An 18,218-nucleotide genomic window follows, 5' to 3' on the forward strand; every position below is an offset into this window, starting at 1 on the left:
TTTTAGATAAGGAAATGCAGGTAGCCCCTCCAGAACAGACTGTCAGGGGAGGGTTCACTTATCTCATGAGAGGGGCCCAACTCCATCTCTCCAAAATCAGTCCTCTGGGGGCAGGCATTATCTGATGCAGTGGCTAAGCTATCCGCATCGCTTATTGGAGTTCTGGGTTCAAGTCCTGGTGCCTGACTCCTGCTTCCTGCTAGTGTCCAACTTGGAAGACAATAAGTGATGGCTTAAGTGGCTGGGTCCCTGCCACTTGGGAGACCTGGCTTAAGTTCTAAGCTACCAGCTTCCACCTGGACCAGCCCTAGCTGTTATGGGTGTTTGTGGAGTAAACCAGCAGATAGAAGATCTCTCTGTTGGGGCCGGTGCTGTAGTGCAGTGGGTTAATACCCTGGCCTGAAGTGCCGGCCCCTGTATGGGTGCTGGTTTGAGACCCGGCTGCTCCACTTCCCATCCAGCTCTCTGTTATGGCCTGAGAAAGCAGTAGAGGATGGCCCAAGTCCTTGGGCCCCTGCACCCACGTGGGAGACCTGGAAGAAGCTCCTGGCTCCTGGCTCTGGATCAGCGCAGCTCCTGCTGTGGCAGCCAATTGGGAAGTGAACCAGAGAATGGAAGACCTCTCTCTCTCTCTCTCTCTCTCTCTCTCTCTCTGCCTCTCCTCTCTGCATAACTCTTTCAAATAAATAAATAAATCTTTAAAAAAAAAAAAACCTCTCTGTCTCTTTACTCTCCAAATAAATCGAACATAAATAAATAAAAATTGGATAGAATCTGCCCTCTGAATCTGAGGTCATGTGTCTTATCCTGAGCCAACTCCCACTTTCAACTAGCAACGTCGCCTCGGGGCTATCAGCCGTCAGTTTGGTTAATCCATGCCCACCGTCACGGGATCGGCTTGTTGCTCAGATGGGGCAGACAGACGGTGTGATAGGTGCTTTGGCGGGTGCTGTGAGGGACAGTGACACTTGTGCTCAGGAGCTTTGCCATGACTGTAACACACACGGCGGACAGTAGGGCCTGTGGCCTGGGCCCGCCTGTCTGATGTGGAGTGGATTCCAGAGGACACTGCTAACCTCAATGCGATGTTTGAGGGACAAACACAGGGACTCAAAGTCAAACCCACACAAGCAAGACTGTGGTGCGCCACGGGGCACTGTCGTGGCTTAGTGGGCAAAGCCGCTGCCTGCAACGCGGGCATCCCACATGGGTGCCGGTTTCTGTCCCAGCTACTCTGCTCTCCATGCTGCTTCCTGCTAATGTGCCCGGGAAAGCAGCAGCAGATGGCCCAGGCGCTTGGGAGACCCGGCCAGTGGGAGCCCCTGGATCCCGGCAGCAGGGAGGGGCAGTGGGCCCAGCAGGGTTTCTGGCCGGCTGGGGAAAGGAGAGGGTGTGGCCTGAGCAGGGGCCTGCTGGGCTCTGGATGGCCTTCCAGGGTCTTTGCCTCTGTGGGGAGGGGATGCAGGTAGGAATGTGATGGCAGTGGGGTTTCTGGAAGCCCAGGGAGGAGAAGCATGGAGGGGGAGGGGCTGCAGGTGCCAGGCCCACAGGGGGCTCCTGGGAGGGGCCACCAGGAATTCAGGTGAGGGTCTCCTTCACTGCCTTCCTGTCCTCTCCCCTTTCCCAGGTGGGCTGGGAGGGATACATGGGCTTGGGTCACACCCTGGCCTCAGCGGCCTGTGGAGTGCGCGTGGCCCCCTCCCGAGCTGTGTTTCAGGAGCGGGGGTGGGGGCGGGGAGTGGTCACCCGACCCCAGAGGCCCCCGAAGAGGCCGGCTGGTCTCTGCGCTCGGTGGAGAGGCCGGAGGACGCGACCTTCCTCCCGGCCTTTCTGTGGAAGTCCGCAGCCGCGGAACGCACCGCGGCCCTTCGATAAGCCGGCCCGTGCGGAGAAAGCGGTCGGCTTCCTGCGATTGTCCGGGCCGCGGCGCGGAGAGGAAGGGCCGGGCCGGGCTGGGCGGCCGCGAAGGGCGGCGGCCCGGGCTATTCTGGGCCGTTATTTTGATCCCGCGGGCCGCTGGCTCAGGTTTCCGAGCCCAGCCTCGGGGCCGCAGAGGGGACGACGAGGCGGACTCCGGGCTGACAGGGAGGGCCCGGGCTGCCCCGGCCCGGCGCCCCCTCGGCCGCCCTCCTGGGAGGCCTCGCCTTGGACGGAAAGGGTTAGGGCAGCTCCGGGGAGCAGAGGGGGCTCAGGAGAGGGGGCCGAGGGCGGCGGCCCGGGACCCTGCGGCCCCCGCCTCTCCTGTTTTAAGTTCAGATTCGGGTGATTGGTGCTCCTAGCAGGGTTGTGTGACCCCGTGAATGACCACAGGGGTTCCCGAGCCCGGGGAGCGGCGGCACTGGTGCGCCCTGGAGCCGCGGGTCTGTCTCCACTCTCCCTGTGCGTGTCTCTGCCCCCCACTTCCCCCTTTGTTGGGTGAGGAGCCCACCCCGACGGCACTCAGTACTTTCGCAGCAACCCTGCATCTGGCCACATGTGGAGGCCCTGGGGGTTAGGGCTTACAGCATGGGAACTGGGGTGGGGGCTGCCTGCAGCTCAGTGCCGGGCAGATGTGTCCATATGGGTTGAGGGGACTCAGCACAGACAGGCAGGAGCAGGGTGTCCCATCCCACCCCGGGGAGATGTCTACTCTGGGTATATTGGAGCAGCCCCTGGAAAATACGGCTTTCAGAATGAGACACACGATGCGCTCCGAGGAGCCCCCTTTCCATCCACTTTGTCCGTGTCCCCGTTGCATGTTCCCTCGTAGCTGAGTTCACACCAGTACGCACTGCAGGCCTGTTGTTGAACTGGCCACGAGTCCCGGAAGTCTCCTGCACTGACCCTTGTTGATGACACTGACTTCCTTTGGGCCGGTTGTCCCTAGCTACAGCCCACCTCCAGCCGGGATTGCTCAACCCATTCCTGGGCCCCTGTGTTGCCTGTGAACTGGACTCAGCACTGACCCTCCGGTGGACTTAAACCCTCTCTGTCGGAAAACACTTCTACCTCCTGCCTCTGGAAGACAGCAGGACGTCTGGTCCACACACAGCAGGCCCTGGGTGAGCGGATGGCCTCAAATGTCGCTGGCAACTGAGGATTTTTCAACTTGAAAGTTTCCAGCAGTAGAGACAGGTTTTTTGGGGGCCCTGGGGGTGTTGGGAGCAGAACACAGCTGAGTATGCAGAGCTGCCCTCTGAGGATCACACAGACCCCAGCCAAAAGTTCCAGGAGGTCCTGTCCTTGATCTCCAGCCCTGGTCTGCTAATGCGGCACCATGGACCTGTGCGCCCCCCCCCGCCCCGAACACCTGTTTGCAAGAAGGACCAGGGCTTTTTGTCTACAACATTTTATATGTGTGTATTTACTGGTTTTTGAACAAGTGAATATCCTATTACCCAAGTCTCTATTAAGATGTAGACCTTCCCTTCCCATAAAATTCCCTTGTGCCCCTGCCTAGCGATCTCTGACCACCACTGCCTGGAGTTTTTCCTCCACCACAGATTATTTTGCTCAGGTAAATGGAATCAGCAGCATGTCTTTTCCGCAGCGTAGCTTTGGGTTTTATGCACAGAGGTGCCGGTATCAGCAATTTGTCACCTTTTACTCCAAGTACATACAGTGTTTGTTTTCATTCTCCTATGGATGGACACTGGCTGTTTCCAATTCTTTGCTATTATGCATAAAGCTCCATGAATATTTTTGTGCAAGTTATTTAAATTTTTTGATTTTTTTTTTCATTTTATATGAAAGACAGACACACAGAGACAGGGACACAGACAAAGGTCTTCCATCCGTTGGTTTACTCCTGAATGCCCACAACAGACGGAGTTGGGCCAGACCAAAGCCAGGAACCTGGAACTAAGTCTTCCACATAGTAGCAGGGCCCCGAGCATATGTGTCATCTCCTGCTGCCTCCCAGAGCGCGCATTCGCAGGAAGCTGGATTGGAAGCAGAGCCAGGACTTCAATCCCAGGCACTGATATGTGAGATGTGGGCATCCCAGGTTGTATGTCAACCTCTGTGCCAGACGCCTGCCCTTGCACGGGTAATTTTGCACACAAATGTTTTATTTCTCTTGGATGCATTTCTCAAGTGAAATCAGTGGGTCATAGGGTAAAGTGGTTGAGGAATTTTACTTTCCCCTCAACAAAGTCTAAGAGTGGTGCCTTATCCATGTTTACCACTCTGAGTGCGGTATATTACAGTCTGCTTCCAACTTGCTTGTGCCTGATGATTTATGAGAATGAGAACTTTTTTGCATGCTTCTTGGCCATTTGTATGTACTGCTTAGTGACCATAAAATTTAAAATTAATTTTTGTCTCTTTTCCCTGATAGGCTGGGTATGTGGTGTTGAACTTACAACTCAGCACGAGCTGAGTTTCTCCTTCTTCCTTCAGAGAAGAGTGTGCAAGGTGCAGAGGGACAGGAAGCACCCCTGCGAGGAAGAGGCGAAGCCAGCTTTCCCTCTCCTGCTCTGAGCTCCGCTCTCCCGGATTCTGGTAGGAACTGTCCTTAGCCGGGTGTTGGGGACCGCGCGTGTGGTGCCCTCTGAGTGGTGCATCAATGGGTGGGCGGGGTTGGAGGTAGGGAGAAGGCAGAAAAGACCCCTTGAACCAAGGGCTCACCGATGGGGCTGGCTGGGGACGGATCCTTGTCCACTCTAGAGCTTCCTTTCAGTTCCCAGGAGAGCAGCACCTGTTGCGGCTCAGCTCAGGCCCCTGGAGCCAGCTCAGGTGGCTTACAAGGACACAACCCAGGAGCACCAGGGAACTGAAGTAGGCAGGCATTCAGGTTAAAATCGACTGGGTCTGTGAGCTGGAAGACTTTGCCACACCCCTGTGTGACCTCACACCCTACCTGATAGCTTCACCATGCCCCTGTGTGACCGCATGACCCTACCTGGCCACACCTGAGTGCCCACCCACCAATCAGGTTAATTAACTACTCCCCTTTGCAAGTGGGTTAAAAGCCTGGGACATGGTGTGTCCCGGCCCTTCTCTCTTCCCTGGGCCTCTTGCCAGGAGGGGGCTTGCTGCTGCCCTGCACCTCCAGGGTGCGTGGCCTTCAGGTCATGTCCTCCAGGCTTCCTGGCCTAGATGCTCCTCCATGTGGCTGGTTCCTGGTGCTCAGTATGACCCCAGATTTACCTCTGTCTCAAACAAAGCTCTCATTCTCCCATGTATCTTTCGCACCAAATAAATGCCTAAAATGTACCATGCTGCCTCGTTTATTTATGCTGGTATTTAGAATTCTTCTCTAAATATTAGGCAAGAACCCTCTTAAGGTTATTAATATTGGGAATTTATTAATAAGCATATGGTGATGTCACATGGCACCCCAAATTTCGATAGCATATGTGGCACCCCAGATGGGACTTCTGGGGAACTCGAAGGGGCCACATTTCATATAGATTTTAGGGGGTCATTTCCGATATCAGAACCAGGAGCCCAGCCCCCGTCTAGCTCAGCCTCTTTGTTCCACTCTGGCTGCCGTGGCCCCCTCATGGCCATTCATCTCGCTGCTGGAGGACGTTGCAACTCTGCAGGGCTGTAAGCTGCCTGAAAATCTGCTAGGAACCCTGGGAGTGGGCCACAGAAAAGAAACCAGGAAAAGAAGGGAAAACTAGCCAAATTTGGAAAAGGGACAGAGGCAGGAGTGAAGGAAAAGGGGGGAGGGAGGACCTTCCAGGCAGTTGCTGAAGGGGAGGCTGGCGGCCAGCCCCAACTCCCTCCCCAACCTCCAACTCCTGCCTCTGGGCCTCCTGCCCTTGAGGGGTTTGTGTGGAAGCAAAGCCGATGGGTCTCTGTCCGCTGGCACAAAATAAATGATCAACAAATGGGCAGCAGCCGCGCGGGACGCCAGAGTTCCCAAGGCTGGCCTGGTCCAGCCTCCGCCCAGGCTCAGCTGTGGCAGTTATCTGGGGAGTAAACCCATGGGCGGGAGCTGCCTCTTCCTTGCTCCCACTCCAGTTTTTTTCTCTCTGTGCCTGCCTTTCAAATAAATAAAGTAAACAAATAAAAATCATTTTCACAAAGGAACTTGTAATGCAAGGAGGTTTCTTGCAGGCACCTTTGTCTTGCAAAGTGGGAGCCCACGATCCAGACTCATTGGCCACCACTCGCTGCTCCACCAGGCGCAAGGACATCCAGCCAGGACTCTGGTGCCCCAGTAGCACCGCCAGTCTTCCCAGGAGGACAGGACGGGAGCCCCTCGGTGTGAAAGCCCCAGTGTGGGGTCCTAGCTCCTGCGCCGGGCCTCTGGGGTCTGCCCGCACCAGTGCCGAAAGGGATTAGAGCAAGAAGAAGAAAAGCCGTCTGCGGGATCAGAAAGGAAGGGCGGACAAAGCAGGCCCTCCGTGCCTGCCATGGCAAGCGCGCCTCCAGCAGAGCGGGCTGTGAGAAAGTGCCCGCGCCCGGCAGCGGGGCGAGCCTGGGAGCGCGGGGGCTGGCGCGCGGCGCCCGGTCCCGCTCGGGCCTCGCGCATTCCCAGGCCCTGGAGGCCAACCTTGGGGCGCGTCCCACTTCCTCCCTGCTGGAGAAAAGCCTTGGCCCAGCGAGGGAGGCAGGAACCACACGCCGGGAGCTCCCCCAGCCCAGAGCTGGGGGGTGGGGGGGGCATTCGGAGATGCAGAGCCGGACGGAGAACTTAGGTGGCCCGGATATCCGATCTTGGTCAGGATTCTGGCTCAGGGTGGGCTCTCACACTGCCCGGGAGGGAGAAGGACCAGAGAGATGGGAACAGAGGAGGCTTCTGCGCTGTCCCCATGCGCCAAGCACTGCTCAGATGGGTTTTGGGGATGAATGCAGGAGAGGGAGGAGAGGCGGTTGCCCCCAGCACCAAGGGACGGTGCAGCTCTGAGGATGGGTGTGCAGGTTCCTGTGACTTGAGCGCCAAGGACTGTGCTGTGTGCACGCAGCCTTGAGTGCTGTTGAAATATCACACACACTGGACCTTGGGTGTTCGCCCCAGCCATTAGCTCAGGCGTGGATTTTGTCCTCTGGCAAAGTGAGCCTGATCCTGCTTCCACTGACTCCCCTGGGAGGCCAGGTGGTGGGTGCTGGGGAGAGCTGGTGCCTGGGGGTCACTAGCACTGGCCTCACGGTTGAATGGCAGCACGACCTTGGCCAAGCTCAGGTCTCTGAACAGTGGTTTCCTCTGTTACAAGACAGCAGCAGGGCCTGCCGTGCAGGACTGCCGTGGGCGTTATAACAATCTCTCCAGAGTGTCCGAGCTTCCTGTGGGCCTCCAGCCGCCAGGCTGGCCTGCACGTGGGTGCACGTGTCAGTCCCGTGGTGCTCTTCGTGCCACCTCATGCCTGTACCCCTTCCCCCTCCCTGGGACAGCACAAGAGAAAGTAAGAATGTGCATGAGCCCCAGAGCCCCAGACCTGGGGCGACAGAGCCATGACCATGGCCAGGGACAAGTGTGGGAGCCGGCACGGCAGAAACACAGACCCAGGAACCCCCTGCTTCCTGCCCTGGCCGAGGGCACCAGAAGCAGAGCCCTCCTAACACCACCTGCTTCTGGAGAGAGGCAGGAGAGCCCGCTGGGTTCCTGGGGGGAAGTGTGAACCAGCCTCTCCCCGTATTGCTCCAAGCCAAGGACAAACGCCATTCCTCATGCACGTGGAGAGAGGAATTCATTGTGTGGCTTTGAAGGGAAGATCACAGCCTTCACGTGACTGGACGTAACCAGTCAGGGCTCATCTGTGATCACGGTGCGGAGGCCCCGCCCCTGCTTGACATCTGTGCTTCCTGGGGAAACCGGTGTTTGCCCAATCGCTGACTATCGACCCGGTCTGAACAAAACAGGAGGTTGTGAGCGCTCCCAGGAGTGGAAGACAGGAAGGAAACACAGGCGGGCCTGGCCGGGATGGGTTTGCGAACTCGAGCGGGGCATATGTCTCCGACGGGGGAGCTGACCTGGTTGATGTTTGCACCCATAAAATGCTGAGGAAACAGACTTCAAAGTGGCTAAAATAAGAACTTCCTGGTATTCTAGTGGCACTGGCGTGGCAGGTGTATGGTGTGGGGCACTGGTTCAGCTCGCTGCCTGGGTCTTCTCAGCCTGTGGTGGAGACGCTGGCCAGCAGCCTGACACACACACAGTGCTGGCAACAGCACCATTCCCAGAGGAACACAACTGATCAAGGGTGGACTCATCCCCGGGATCTCAATGGCCCATGGGAGGGGTTTCAGCACGTTCCTGGAGGTGGGCAGTGAAGACACGGCTTGGGATGCCCGCATCCCATAGCAGAGTGCCAGAGTTCAAGTCCCGGCTCTGCCTCTGCTTGCAGGTCTCTACAGGTGATTGTTCAAGTGCTTGGGTCCCTGTCACCCACGAGTTCCGGCTCCTGGCTCTGGCCTCGCCCAGTTTGGCTGTTGTGGGCATTTGGGGAGTGAACCAGTGGGTGGGGGATATCCATGTCTCTCTCTGCCTTTCGATAAATGAAATAAAAAATTCTGGAAAATGCATACCATGGAAAGGTATGCATTGGCTTCAAATTTTTTGTGCAAAATGAATTTACCTTTTATTTCATTTTTATTTTAATTTTGAAGTACTCTTGTATTATGAACTTATTTGGGATTTTAGGATATGGTGGATAGATTTTTATTCTTTTATGAAAAAGATTAATTTATTTACTTGAAAGGGAGAGTGACACAGAGGGGGAAATGGAGGGAAAGAGAGAGAGAGAGAGAGAGATCTTCCATCTGCTGGTTTACTCTGCAAATGGTGGCAATAGCCAAGCCTGGCCTGGCCGCAGCCGGAAGCCAGGCATCCTTCCTGGCCTCCCACATGAGTGCCAGGACTCAAGTACTTGGGCCGTCCTGTTCTGCCTTCCTAGGTGCACTAGCAAGAAGCTGTGCTGGAAGTGGAGCAGCCCATTTGAACCGCAGGCAGAGATAATGGGACGCTGACATTGCCAGTGGCAGCTTAACCTGCACCACAAAGCCGGCCTCTGGATTTCTTCTTGCTTACTTTATATTTCTATTACGTTTTTGTTTGTTTGCTACAGGTGCCTGCTAGGGAAAGGTCAAGATTCAGGCATAGAGTATTAAGCGGCTGTTTTTTGTTTTTACAAAATGTCTTATTTCATCTTTACAATTCCTTCTTCCCATTTTTCAGACAAGAAACTGAGGCTCAAAGACGGTACTGGAAGATCAACATCACTGGGAAGGAGTGGTGGGGCTTAAATGTCCAGCCTGGCCGTGACCTGGGTCCCAAGGCAATGGTTTTACGTGTCACCTCACAGTCAGTCTCTGGACTTCAGTCGGTCTAGAATATTCTGTACATCCACATGACACTCTTCCTCTTTTTTTTTTTTTGACAGGCAGAGTGGACAGTGAGAGAGAGAGACAGAGAGAAAGGTTTTCCTTCGCCGTTGGTTCACCCTCCAATGACCGCCGTGGCTGGCGCGCTGCAGCGGGTGCACCACGCTGATCCGAAGCCAGGAGCCAGGTGCTTCTCCTGGTCTCCCATGTGGGTGCAGGGCCCAAGCACTTGGGCCATCCTCCACTGCACTCCCTGGCCACAGCAGAGAGCTGGCCTGGAAGGGGGGCAAGCGGGACAGAATCCGGTGCCCCGACCGGGACTAGAACCCGGTGTGCCGGTGCCGCAAGGCGGAGGATTAGCCTAGTGAGCCGCGGCACCGGCCTCTCTTCCTCTTTTTAACTGTATTCTACCAAGGTACCTCCAACCCTCCAGTGTTACTGTTCACTTGCTTTACGGCGCGGTTGGGAGCCGATGTTGGGATTCAGGTTTTAATTGCTCCTTGGGAAGAGTGCAGTGTTTGATCTTCCCACAGTGAGAAGGTGCTTCCAGCTCCCCGTGCTCGTGTGGTCCTGTGCATCTCCACGTGTGTGTTATCTTTCTGAGCAGCACGACAGCCCCAGGAAGCGGGTCCTGGCTGTGGCGGGAGCAGAGGCGGCCTGCACTTGTGAGCCACTGCACGGATGCTGGCAGATTGCCCCAGGCAAGGCACGGTTCAGCAGGGCCTTCCGTCTCCTCTGGGAGCTGTGCTGGTGTTCGTACGTAGTCGACCTTTGTTGTGTGGGTGGCATGACTGGCGCTCGAGCATGTCCAGAAGACAACCTGTGCCTTCCCAGGGAAGCGTTTAGACAACGTGGAGGTTTGGGTCACAGTTGCTGGGCTCTGACTTGAAGGGCAAAGTCACCTTGGCGGTGCAGCCCACTGCGCCCAGCAGCCAGCCATCTGCCCCCAACACAGGACTGGGGCAGAGGCGGTCACACTGAGGAGCGCCGTGCAGTTGGGTTCCTCTACACCGCACACATTCTCTTAACATGGGAATTCTTGGTCAAGCTGTGAAAGCCCAGCTTCTTCAACACAGCCCCCTCGTGAATGCAGCCTACTGAAGGGCGGTTAAAAATTTACCTTTTTGTCAATAAAGTTCTTTATGGGACATTTTTCTGGCTGCATTTGAATGTTGTGCTCACAGCCCTCGATGCGTGCAGGGAGAGACAGAAAAGCCATTTAAACTTGGTTCCAGAATGCCCCTATTATGCCTCGAATCGAGGGACATGTGGGCTTTGCAGTCTGGGACATAGTTTCAGCTGTAGGCCGCTTTCACTCAACCCACAGAGACTGAACCTGGCGTCTTGCTCCGGGGAGGAGTTGTCTGCTAAGCAAGACTGAACCGCAGATCCCCATTCCTTGCACTCTGAGCCTCACTACAGAGTTCCCTCTGTAGCAACAAAAATGACTCGCTTCTGAAGTTTCAGGTGTCATGGCGACGATTACACTGAGTATTTGGAAATGCGATATTTAACAGTGAGACTTCTAAGGCTTGTTTCCCGCCCTCCCCCCATAACTCTCGAAGCAAAGATGTTAGGTTTTTGCTGTTGCCTTTTGTACTGATTGATTAAAACCAGGTTTTTCTAAGGTACACCTATTCTTGGTTCTCTAAACTGAAGACAACTTAGTTTTCGTTAGGGGAGGTCAAAGCTTTTCTGTTCCTAAAACTTGCATTAGTTAACCTCCCTGAAGCATCCCAGAGCTCAGTGGACGACGGTCCGAGTGGCCAGCCTCGAAAGTGGGGTCCGTGGACACCCTGACGTGGGGGCCACGACTCTCAGCCCAGCAGAGCTTTCCATGGGGTGGGAACCGCTGCCTGGTTTTGCTGCAGGGGCCCTGCAGCTTCCCAGTGTGCGGTGGTCCCTGGAAGATGCACAGCGATGGACGGTCTCTGCTCGGGTGTCGGGGGGTCTGACTCAGCACTTCCACAGGGCCCCAGCACGCTGCGTCCCTGCTGGACGCGGGAGCCTACTTGGAGATCCGCTGGTCGAGGGTAGACTGGGGTTGCCCTGGTGGTCAGCGGTCCCTGGACGCCCGGGCCACTCCTGCCGAGTCTGCAGGGACGGTGCCCTGAAAGGACGAGCGAGTCCAGTGTGTGCAGGGTCCCCCGCAGGCTCCAGCGCATGTGGCCTGGAGAGTTTGGAATTGTCCGGCACAGCTCAGCGCGGGGGCTGTGGCTGTCATCAGGAATCCCACGAGGAGATGGCGACTGCCGTGCGGCGGCCTGTGCCCCTGGGCACGCCTGTCCACCTGAGCGTCTACATGGGCCCTGTGTCTCCGGGAGCCTTGCAGGCGATTTACAACACTTGCCTCTGACTTGGTTTAAACAGCAGAGCGCATGCGTCTCCCCGTGACAGCAGTGCCTGTCTGTACTTCCCAGCCTGAGCCTGACGTGGGACCGATAATTCTGTGACGAGATGCCCCGGGTCAGCCTGCTGGGCCCAGGGGTGCCCCTACTTCTTCCGGTCTGACTGTGGCCCAAACGTGTGCTCTGCACGGGCTGCTCAGTCATTGCTTCCACGTGTGGGTGTTGTGGGCTGACTGTGCGCTAGGTGGCTTCATGGTGAAGAGACGAACTCGCTGTTCTTGGGGAGCCCACACTGTGTGCACAGGATGCAAAAACTCACTGAATAAATAAGCCAGCAAGTGCACACTGCAGTCGGGTACTTGTCAGTGACCTGAGGCAAGTACAGCAAAGCCAGGGCGTGGTGAGTGAGAGGGGAGGGGAGGGCGAGCGGCAGTAAGCGGAGAACGGGGTGAGGCTGTGGGAGGGGGCGTCAGGTGCACGGCTGCACCAGCTGGGCTAGGCTGGGAGATGGCGGGCACGACGCTCAGTCGCGAGGGTGAGAGGCACGTGAAGAAGTTCATGGAAAATGAGGTTAAAATGTCACTTTCCTTTGGTGCAAAGAATTCGGAAACCCATGCGTGGTGCTTTCCCGAAGCTCATTTTCCCACGAAAGCTGTGAGTCCCCCCAGAAGCGAGGCCCACTGAGGAGCTGGGGTGGGGCCACAGCCTTCAGGGAGCGGCTGGCTCAGTACTGGGGCGGGCAGCCGATGGGGGGCCGAGACCCCAGAGTGACCTGACCGGGGAGTCACTGGCTTACTGGCCGGGGAGCCTCTGATGGGAATGAGAGGTTAGCAAGGTGGGAGGGGCCTCAGCCGAGGGTGGGGGCAGGGAGCTGGGGCGTGGTCAGATCCTGTCACTTTGGAAGGGTCTGCAGACAGGAGTGGTGAGGGAGTGGGTGTGGGTGGGCATGGAAGCGTGAGGAATGCTCTGGGCTTTGACCGGAGTCTGCGCAGGTGAGCTTCTGCCCAGGTGAGCTGGGCACTCCGGGTAGGGGGTGGGGAGGACAGCGTGGAGAGAGCTGAGACCCAGCCCTGGTCCCTGCGGTGTTTAGGGGTTAGGACGAGCAGAGGTACCGGAGAGACAGAGATGCAGCAGCCAGTCTGAGAGTCAGCAGGCTTGTCCGTCAGTGGATTTACCCTTGTCTGGGGCCACCGTCGCTGGGCGGGTCTATGGCACATCCCGGCTCCTTCGCTTTCTGGCCTGGTGAGCCTGGCCTTACCCGTGGTGTAAGTTCCACCCCTGGGGGTGTGTGGGTGCACAGGTGGGGCTTAGGGTGTCTGAGAGGCCCTGAGATCACCGGCTAAACCTTGTGGGCCACGGGCACTGCTCTTGGGTGGCGGGTGCACGGTTTCCAGAAGATTCTTGAGGCAAACTCAGCAATTATTTTTTAATAATTTCTAAATTAAAAAATAAAAGAACCTAAAGCAACAACTTTTAAGGCGCATCAAGCACAGGAAGAAGAGAACAAATCATCTCACCTAGGTGCAGAGGTACAGAAGCTTGACGAAGTGAAAACGAGGGGAGAATCCAAATACCCCGGAAACGTCCCCGCTGGGGAAAGCAGACGCCAGCCCCTGGACAGAGAAATGCAAGGGAAGCCATGGCGGAGGGCTCCTCCCACTGCGCACCTGTGCATAGCGCTCCCTGGGGCCAGGAGAACCAGGCCACGGCGCAGCCACCCAAGGCTGGGGACACCCGCGTGAGCTGCAGTAATAAAGCCCCTCCCACCTGACGGGACCCTGGAAGGGATCCAGCTGACTTGGGTGTGTGGCACGCCCTTCCTCTCTGGTGTGCACACCTGAGCTAAATGGGCCAACGCTTGCCAGTTAGGGCTGCTGGAGAGCCGAGGCTGACTGCCTGGCGCTTGCACGCGGTGTGTCTGCATCACACACTTCAGGCTGCAAAAGGGACCGAGGCTGGGAGAGATTCTTAGCACTGGCATGTGCAGTATTCCCTGTTGGAAAGTGCCCTTGATTGACACGTGCGCTTGGATTATGTATATGTTTCTCCATGGGTGTAGAGAGGGTGTTTATGGCTTCCTTTGTATTAAAATATCCTGATTACAAGGAATCCTGGTAGAACTAGGAGCAGCGCCCACTTCAGAACAGCTTTTCCCTCTGAGAACACAGGGACCTGTCCTCTCTCAGATGAGAAAAGACTGACTGGGGTGCACCAAGTCCAGCTCACGTGAGAGAAGGGACAGGGCTGGCTGCGCCTGGGAAACCCCTGCTGTCTGGGCCTTGGAAAGAAGGTGAGGTGTGCGAGCTGCGCCCCAGCGGGCCCTCCTGCAACCCTGGAGCAGAGGCCCGAGGTCCTCCCAGGCCTGGCCCTGGCCTGGACTCCCCTTGACCTTGGGCAAAGTTGCCTGACTTCGCTGAGAGCCGAGCCTCCTTGGATCTTGGAAGCTTCGCATTTTAGAAACACTCCGGGCCTGGCCCAGTTCTAGAAAGGGGACGCTTTTGTGGGCTGAATTGTTGAACAGGCACTTGAGGCTTTCTGCTGCCATTTTTAATCCTATGGGAGACTCGAAGCTGATGTTTAGAAAAACGTTCACGGGATATTTCCCCAGGAGCCTTACTTCTGTAAAACACACTCAGTCTCCGAGCTTCCCGGCCTCTGCTTTTGCAAAGGGCTATTGACAAACGTCTCAGAACAGCCCGGAGACGTAAGAGAGGCAGTGGGCGTTGAAACAGACTTACAGTTGCTCCCTGTTAGCTTCTCTCAATTAGCACTCTGAGATTTCCCAGGACCTATGCCCAAATTTCTTCAGAATCTTGTGCAAACAAACCCCTAAAGGACTTTTCTGTTTAAGAAATATTCAGTTTTGGAAATAACATGCTGCAAGCATGCAACCATTTTCAGACTTCTCGGACTTTGTATTTCAGCCTGAAGTTTCTCAGCTACAGGCGGACAAAAAATATTACGTGCTGTGTTGGTGTGACTGGCGGGGGCAGCCACGCCACAGACGGGACTGTGCCCATGCGGGCCGCATGTGCAAGCTCTGCTCTCTTCCTCCCAGGGGCCTGTGTTACAGCCGTCACCCGTGCTGTGACTCCGTTCTAGCCAGGCCCTCCCAGGGAGCCCACGCGGAAACGAGACACACTAGCTGTGCCACCAGGCCAGCTGCAGCCACAGGAGCATCCTCCCATGCTCCCACATCCAGCTGGGGTCCTGCTGAGCCCTTCACAGGGTCGGAGCTGGTCAGTGAGGTGGGCATCCGACATCAGAGCGCTGGCTTGAGTCCTGGCTGCTCTTTCAATCCAGCTCCCTGCTAATGCACCTGGGAAAGCAGTGGAAGACGGCCAAAGTACTTGGGTCCCTGCATCCACACAAGGGACCTGGATGTAGTTCCAGGCTCCTGGCTTCTGCCTGGCCCAGTTGGGGCCGTTGTGGCCATTTGTGGAGTGAACCAGGAGATAGAAGATCTCTTTCTCTCTCTCTCTCTCTGTGTAGCTTTTTCATATAAATAAATAACTTTTGAAACTAAAAGGAATGCATTTGTCATGTGAAGGCTGCAGCAAATCCGAGAGGTAGACATGATGGGGCCCGTCTGTGTTGGCATGAGAGGTTGGAGCTTTAGAGAGTAGACTTGTGTCACTCTGCCCACAAAGCAGCAGGTCCAGCCTGGTCCTGTGCCTGTCACTTGTGGTGACCCTGGGGAGCAGAGTGTCCAACGGGGAGGAAGCAGAGTCTCTGTGGCTGGCTCCGGGCTGCAGAGCCCCTGAGTAGTGTCCAGTGTCCCCGGAGGCCTCTGCCTCTGAGCTCCAGCTGCCCCCACCCCTACGCCTCCTCCTTTAACTGATGGTGACACCTGCAGTGTGCCTTGGGGTCAGTGCCACCCAGTCCCAAGCAGACAGGCACACAAAGCACACCCGGATGCCCGAAACCTCATCATTTCAGTGTTCTGGTGTCTTTGAGAAGAAGTTGCAAAGTAGACATCTGTCTCCCAGGTCTGAAAACTGACACCATTTCCCACTTGTCTTTCCAGTTAATTGGAAATTATTTGGGACAAGTGGGCTGACAGAAATGGGCTGTACCTAACTCTGTCTGAGTAAAACAATGAAAAATGTATTTTGTTTTGTTTTCCTTTGCTTTCTGTCTCCAGAGAACTTGGTGGCACTTATATAGTTATTCTGGCTTTCTGGGGGCTGGTGTTGTGGCACAGAAGGTTAAACTGCTGTCTGTGATGCTGGCATCCCCCATGAGCACTGGTTTGAGCCCTGGCTGCTCCACTTTCAATCCAGCTCCCTGCTAATGTGCCTGGGAAAGCAGCAGAAGATAGCCCAGGTACTTGGGTCTCTGCACCCACATGAGGAACCTGGATGGCATTCCGGGCTCCTGGCTTTGGCCTGGTTCAGCCCTGACTGTTGTGGCCCTTTGGGGAGTGAACCAGTGGATGGAAGAACATTTTTTCTTTCTCTTTCTCTCCCTGCCTTTCAAATAAACAAATCTTAAAATTTTGTTTTGGCTTTCTGAGCAGTTATCTCCTATCACGAAAAACTCGCTGTGACTGCGTGGCAGCACCGTCTGAGGATCTTCCGCACGTGCACTGGTGCCGCTGTAGATCCAGTCGTCCTGCACACGCCGCTGGTGTGGGGAATCGCACCAGCAGCTCCCACTGGTCACCTCTAGCCCTGACCACGCTCCTGCAGCGGGGGTGAACTCCAGCCCGCAGCACAGGACTGGAGAGGCGAAGTCAGTTGCCCAAGGAGGCCCAGATACTAAGTGACGTGACGGAGGTATGCAGCCCAAGGTTTAATTTCAAACCAAAGTTAGAGCTCTGGACCAAGCGGCCAGGTGTTCTGGCCCCTTTGTGGGGCAGCTTCCATGTGCATGACCTAGAGTGAGAGGCCAGGTCTGCTTCATTCTGAACTAGAACAGCTGGAAGAGCCATTCCGGAAGGAACCTGCGAAGGTCCGAACAGTCCAGGCCTTTCTGATGGTTGATGTCTTGGGCTTTGGTGTGCTTTTTGGCCTCATCACCGGGACGGCAGCAGGTGAGCATCTTAGTGAGGAGAAAGACTCGCCGTCATCTGTTGCTGTACCACTGCTGGCGATGCCTCTTCCAGATGTGACACATGAAAGCCATTTGTCCTACCTGATCACGCCATCCACGTTGATTTAAAAAATATGCTTACGGAGACTGCACGGTAGCACGCAAATGCTAGATTTCATATGCTGAGCCAGTGAAAGGGAGAATGGACGATGAAGCGCCCTTGGAAATTGGTGTTTGCCTCTGGAAACTCGTGCCTTGGATACTGAGTGCAGTAACCTCGAGGCAAAGCTCAGTGAATGGAGAAACACGTTTCATGTTGCCACTGCTATGCAGAAATTGCACTTCGCAACCGAGGTGAGAGCCGCGAGGCTGTGTGTTTCTGGGCAGGCATGGCGTTTCTCAGGTGTGCAGAGTCAGTGTTCCGTCTTTATGAAGTTGTCTGGGTCGAGTTTCAAATGCCCCGAGCTCCGTGCCTGGCTTGCCTGAAAAGCCATAGTCCACGGCTGGTGCCTGCCTTCCAGTTGATCTTCTCTTTGGGTGCCTTTTTTCTTTCTCATTTGAGTGAAAAAGTACATGGGTTTTGTCATTTTGGGGGGGGGGGGTTAATAAAATTCCAGCCTGCGCCATTAGACCCACTGAGTTGTGCTACAAGGACCCACCCAACCACAGGCAGGCGGCCCAAGGAGAGGGGCCAGGGGCCAACGTGACTGGTTTCAAGGGGCAACTATTAAGATGCAAGTAAATGGTTTTCTTAAAAAAAGATTGTTTTACTTGTTTGAAAGGCAGAGTGACAGAGAGAGAGGGAGAGACAGAGAAAGAGATCTTCCATCCATTGGCTCACTCCCAAAATGGTCGCAACGGTCAGGGCTGGGCCAGGCCGAAGCCAGGGGCCAGGAACCCCATCCAGGTCTCCCATGTGGGTGGCAGGGGTCCAAGGACTTGGGCCATCTTCCTCTGCCTTCCCAGGCCATAGCAGGGAGCTGAATCAGAAGCAGAGCAGCCGGGACCTCAGTCAGCGCTCCGATGCCGGATGCTGGCCCCACAGGCCCGCGCTTAACGAGCTGTGCCAGGATGCTGGCCCACAGGAGTCATTTCTGAAAATGAGTAAAAGCCCTAAAACAGACTTCTGAAACACATCTTGCCAGAACACACCAGACTGAGAGATCGTGTGTCATAAGGAGGGACAAGAACTCACGCTAGCTGGCTCTTCTAAGCATCTTTTCCAAGGTGACATTTCACACCCAACCCTGACCTCCAACCTCCCCCAAGTCTCCCCACCCAGGGCCCCCATGTATAAAGCACAATGGCCCGAAGCCCAGATCACCAGGAGGCTGGAAGCACTAACCGCTCACAGCCAAGGCTATGACGGGCTGCGGCAACGTCCTGCTGTAACTGGAATATGGATTCCACAGTGTTATTGAATGTCAAAGCGCATTATTCCACGCAGCTGCTCGAGAGGCACTGCGGAGCTGACGCCTGTCTCCCGTGACAAACACCTATTAAGCGGTCAGCATAAACCCTTCCCTCACAGCCTGTGACATCACCCTCCGGGCCGGCAGACACAGAACAGCAATTGCTGAG

At 55.8% G+C, this 18,218-nt stretch overlaps 1 long non-coding RNA gene across 1 annotated transcript; it reads left to right on the plus strand.

The window, feature by feature from the left end:
* Nucleotides 1-4,318: 4,318 nt before the first annotated feature.
* On the plus strand, nucleotides 4,319-5,196 carry LOC108177393 (uncharacterized). The gene is made up of 2 exons (XR_011388921.1): nucleotides 4,319-4,482; nucleotides 4,661-5,196. It is a non-coding gene; the product is annotated as an uncharacterized lncRNA (long non-coding RNA).
* The last annotated feature ends 13,022 nt before the right edge of the window (nucleotides 5,197-18,218 follow it).

Source organism: Oryctolagus cuniculus, chromosome 5 (genome assembly GCF_964237555.1).
Source record: "Oryctolagus cuniculus chromosome 5, mOryCun1.1, whole genome shotgun sequence".
In the NCBI taxonomy this organism is placed as follows: domain Eukaryota; kingdom Metazoa; phylum Chordata; class Mammalia; order Lagomorpha; family Leporidae; genus Oryctolagus; species Oryctolagus cuniculus.